Raw genomic sequence first — 5,661 nt, 5'->3', positions numbered from 1 at the left:
CCTGTCCACCGACGCCACCCAGCCTCTGCTCCGCGATCTGTGACTATTGCTGCTGCTCTGCCAAGGGCTTGCAGTCCTGGGGCTTTTAAAAAAATTATTTATCGTGACCTCTGATGAAACAGGCACAAAGCTGACACTTCTGAGCCTCAGCCTTAGCTCCGACGGCTTAAAACCCAAACTGCAGAGCCTGGTGGGTGGTGGGAGTGGGTGGTTCTTGCTACCTTGCTGAGAACAGATGTTTTCAAGGTGACGACTGAGATGTCAAGGCAAGACAAAGCAGAACTGAGCATCCATGAACTGAAGGTAACGTACCTGCAGTGCAAAGAGCTGGGTGTTTACGTTGCTGCTGTATTAATTTATCTCTATGAGGTAATTCCCGCCACGCTGTGTCCTTGCGGCCAGTTGGGATCTGCGGGAGCTGCCAAAACACAGGGAGCCGGGGAAGAGGAGGCAATGCTGCAGTGTGACCCTGTGATGCCCTGTGCTCCTGCCACCACCTTGGGCTGCCCCAGGGCAGCCCAAGGCCTCTCCTGTCCCTTGTGTGACCAGTTATGGGTCATCTTTCCTGTGAGAAAGGACTTGAGAGAGGAGCTTGGCATAAAATATTGTCTTGGCTGCAAAACAGTTTCTGTGCTTTTCCTCTGGACGGGTGTGGGGTTGAAGGCCGCCCCAGTGAAGCCCTGACCCTCTCCCAGGCACAGCGGGAAAACGCAGGAAAAATTCAGCAAAAGGCAGAGAAAGAAATGGTGTGGAAAAGGCAAAACACTGGAATTGCCACAAGAGAAGATTTTAGTTCCTTTCCGCTTTATCTATTCTCATGAGCTTTTCAGATCGTTGGTGCTAATGGGCTGTAGTGGAAGTGGAGTAAATAACTGTATACGTCAGATCGCAAACGTGGATTTCTAAGTCTCTTCTTGCTAATTAGTGACAGCCTTTGTCAGGACTGACCGCAGCGCTGAACCACCCCAACAGCATTTGCCTGCTGCTGCCTCAGGCAGCAAGAAAAGCAAAACTGTGCAGAAGAAAAGGAAAAAAAGAAAAGGCCTTAGCGTGCTTTTATATTCATTTTGTTTTTACCAAACTTGTGTAAGCATCGTTTTTAAAAAATATTGGGTTTTAACAACAGAAGTACTGGTGTATTGTAATTTTCAAATTACTTAAAAAAAATAATTCCAGTTTACTGCTCAGTCCAAGTAAACCACATAAATGGTAGGTTCCAGTCAACATAAGGTCCCTGGAGGGAAAATAGTTCTTTCACCATTTGATCATTCTTGTAATTCCATTACTTGGTTCACCAGGAACTAGTCTTGAGTCTTACTAAGGTGCCTCTACAGCTGCAGGCACTGCTGTCTTCACACAGCACAAATACAGTGAAGAATGTTCTTGAAGCTTCTAAATTTTTGCTAAATGAGGTTCCCCTTTGCTACCGCAACACTACATCTTGTGAGTTGGTTTTGTTTTTCCCTCTTAAAATCATGGATTTTAAAATACAGATATGCAATTAGTAGGATTCTCAGCTCTAATGTGTTTATGCAACTTTATTTAAAACCTAAAATAATTGTTACAAAGATACAGGCCTACCTGACCAAAAAAAAAAAATTTGGAAAAGTTAACAAAATGGCACACTGGCCAGCTACCAAATGTCATTTTTAATTATACTTGTTCAAAGGCCATGAAGGTTTTATGTAAGAGACATGCAGGTCAGTACAGTCCTAGGAAGAGATTACAATATGGATGAAGAGAATTCAGATGAAAAACTGCTTGTTCTGATAAAAAAAAATCAGTTGTTTTAAGACAGGTAAAAGGAGCTGTTTTCAGATATATATTTTTTTTTTAACAGATGACTTAAAGGCCAGAAAATTAGTGGTAATAGTTCATATGCCTTTCTACTTCAAAAACTGAGAGAAAAATACAAATGTCATTGTCTTCTTGTTCACTGAGCCTCATTCTTTTCCCATACTACTTTCTCATGTCTCTGGTACCTGAAGAGTTCATCATAAACTGGATTATTTGTCTTGCTCACTCCAGGTACATGGGAGGGGGTGAGCAAGTGGCAGCAGTGACAAATGCCCATGTTTGGGGACCAGCTCACACCCAGGAGGCCTCGTTCTCTCTCCTCTCTTGCACGTCCCAGTTTTGCCCCAAAGTTGTGCATGAAGAAATAATGGGATGATAATAATAAGGGATACAAGAGGAAGTATGAGATTTCAGAGGAACAGGAATGGTGTGTTATTAGACAGAAGTGTGTGAAATCAGTTCTGTGTAACTTGTTGGTGTAACCAGAAACTGTAGAAGAACTATGGTTAAAATTAATGTACAGGTGAATCTGAACGGGTGAGTTGTCCAGAGCAACCAATAAAAAAAGAATGACCCTAATTAAAGTCAGTAGCACAGGAGGGGAAAGATGCTTTACAAGCAAATAGCTCGCTACCTCACCAAGCAGACAGCTCACCATGCAGCTTGTCTCCTTGTTTTTAGGTCTAAATCCTGGTATCCTTTAGCTGTGCACTTCTAAGAAACACAGGGTTAATTACACGTTCTAGCTCGGGTGTTAAATCCAAGCCAAGGCAGACTGCTTGTTCCCACAAGCAAACAGCCTCTTTTTTGACCTGAGGGTTACTGGCCTGTTTCCAGGCTGGATGTTATCCCAGGTACACGGGAGGCTCCACAGCTGGTAAGAGCTTGTGTTTTTACCTGACCACATCCTACTGGTTTCCAAAGGGCTCTGCTACAACAAGAGAGAACACAAAGTCATGGATCTAGTTGGCTTTTTTCAACCCCTCTTTCCTTTACAGCTTGTCAGGAGAAATGTTTCAGGGAAAAGGTTTCCTTGTAGCATGGGTTTAAAGGGTTGTTGTTCTTCCTCTGAGCAGCATCCCTCAGCCAGGAAGGGGACGCCAGTCCCGGAGTGCTTCAAAGTGGGACCTGCACGCTGAGTGCCTGCCAGCTCCTGGCCCAGCAGTTCTGCAGTCACCTCCTTCCAGAGGCTTCCCATGCTCAGGGAAGAGATGGCTGCTGACGTCTGCTCCATTTGACAGGACAGGCCCTGGCCAAGAAATGCTGCCTATGGCAGCCGGGCAGCTGTGCAGCATGAGGTAGGCGTTGGTCTCGTCTCCAAAGTAACCACCAATCGGACAAGAGAAAATGGCCTCAAGTTGCACCAAGGAAGGTTTAGATTGGACATCAGGAACAATTTCTTTATTGAAAGAGTGGCGAGGGTTTGGAACAGGCTGCCCAGGGAAGTGGTGGAGTCTCCATCCCTGAAGATTTTTTTACACAAAAAAGTGTGTAGATGTGGCACTTCAAAACATGTCTTAGTGGTCATGTTAAGGTTGGGTAGACAGTTGGACCTGATGCTCTTAGAGGTCTTTTGCAACGTTAATGGTTCTACGACTCCATGAGGTGAGAAGGGCGCAGGAGGGCCAGAGATGTGCTCCTAGCCTGTATCAAATGGCAAAGAACAAGAAGAAGCACTGACACAAGCTCTTCTCTTCTAGTACCAAAAAGTACTTGGGAAGAACACAGCAGGACCCTCGCCCTGAACGAGTGCTGTATTGCTGAACAGCCCCAGCGTGGTACCGCTGCTACAGTTTTTTACCCTCCCGCCACTGAAAATTCAACACAAGCCAATTTGGGTTTGTAGCAAGCTCCTGTCTCTTGCCTGGAACACTGAGGAGCAGACAAACTAGGGAATGGAAAAGGGCTCAAGCAGCACGCTGTGAGACAGAACACATGGGGACGCAGCTGTGTCAACACAAGCTGCAGAACTGGGACCTTGCATCATCCTGCTGTAAGGGATGAAGCTCTGCAGAAACCGCACGCCAAAGCTCCTTGGAAATCAAGCAACCAGAAAGCAGACCATGTTATTAACAAAGCACAGTTTTAATAGAAAGGTTTAAGGCTTAATCTCAAAATGACTTATAAATAAACTTAATCACAATACATATATTCTATTTCTTTAAAAAGTATTCAGTGTAAGATAATATATATACTCTGAGTTATAAAACCCCATATAAATAGCAAATTATTTTCAGTATGCAATTACAGGAATACATAAAAACCAGGATGCGCATCTGAAAGGAATCTTGAACACGCACTCAACAAATGGCAGAAAACAGAAGAATAATACAGTTGGACACAATAAATACTGTTGTCCTAGTATGTACTTTCTCAAAAACTGTACAAATTGAAGTAAGAACACTTTGCTTGCTCCAATTTGTTCATCTCTATAGACTCAGGAACGGCTCTGGATACTCCACTCCTTGAGATTTCAGAAGCCTCCTTGAGATTCTTTTGGTATCAAAAAGAGAACGGGATATTTGACTTCTGAGCGACAGAAATAAGGCACTTCCTCCCCAGGAGCAGGTCAGTGCAGGCTGCACAAAGCCGTCTGGATTTACAGCCAGAGAGCAGGGAAAGACTTCTCTTGAACAAAGACGTGCAGCAACAAATTCTGGTACTTACGTGCCAGAGGCAGCCAGTTCTCAGCTCCTCAAGGCTCCCCTGCTTTCCCCCAAAATAATGATAGAAATGAAAACAAGAATAAACAGAACCTATGTGCATTAGTAATATCCCATGTGTTGCCTGATCTAGTCGAGAGGTGGCGTCCCTGGCGGCAGGGAGGCTTGATGAAAATGATCTCTAAGGTCCCTTCCAGCTTAGGCTATTCTATGATATAATATCAAAGTGTGGAAGTTCTCTTCTTTTTTTTTTTTTTTTTCCCCAGATCAAGATGAGCAAACCAGCGAGTTGGACTGAGAGCGAGCAGCCCGGGTGCAGGAGCATGCTGCTCGCTTTGGGGTACAGGCTGCAGCAGCATTTGGATCGGAGCTCTCGGCCTGCCCTTCCTCTCAGCTTTTCAGAGCGCGCTGTACAACAGATGTAGGTGAGTGGCAGCACCGTGAGTACAGCTCCTAGACCAAGGCAGGCTGCAGGACTGCGAGAGGACACCAACTTGCAGAAGCCTGAGGGTGTATTTAAATTCTGAATCCTGAACTGTTTTATCTTGTAGCACAACTTTTTTTTTTTTTTTCCCCTGATCATAATGAAAAAATGTCAATTATTCACGGAAGACATAAAAGACTGTTCTGCCTGTTGTCTTCAAGAAGTAATGTAGTCATTCTATGTTCCTTTAGACACTGCTATTATATAAAATACAATGCTTGCTTTCATAAACTCGGGGTCATGAGCTCTGACATTACTAAAACATGAATCATCAGAGCAAACTCATACATGCAAACTGCAACAAATGCACAGAGGCTTAAATTTTCCTTCTCATTATGCTGTCAACTCAGTAATGAAGTAAATAAAAGCCATTTATAGTCTCCTGGCTTACTCCCAATTTAACCGGGATCAAAAACCGGACGAACAACGTTAGACTGAAGCTGAGGCGTAGTTGCTGAGAGCAGAACTTCATGAGTAAACAACAGCTGCATGGGAACACTTCAGATTCAGAAATCCTGAACAGATTCCTGTCCTTTCAAATATTACAAATAATTTATCCTTCTCTTTTCTCGGTAATCCTATCAATACCCTACTGCCTCTCTCATGGCAATTTTCTTCCAGGTTTTAGGTTAAAAATACCAGCAAGAAGTTGTAAATATTGCACAGTATGTAAAGATGGAAGACTAGAAACGAGACCGGCACTTGCAGCATGACACT

The sequence above is a fragment of the Apaloderma vittatum genome, unplaced genomic scaffold (genome assembly GCF_000703405.1).
Source record: "Apaloderma vittatum isolate BGI_N311 unplaced genomic scaffold, ASM70340v1 scaffold12153, whole genome shotgun sequence".
Lineage (NCBI taxonomy): Eukaryota > Metazoa > Chordata > Aves > Trogoniformes > Trogonidae > Apaloderma > Apaloderma vittatum.
This window is presented reverse-complemented; position numbering follows the sequence as displayed.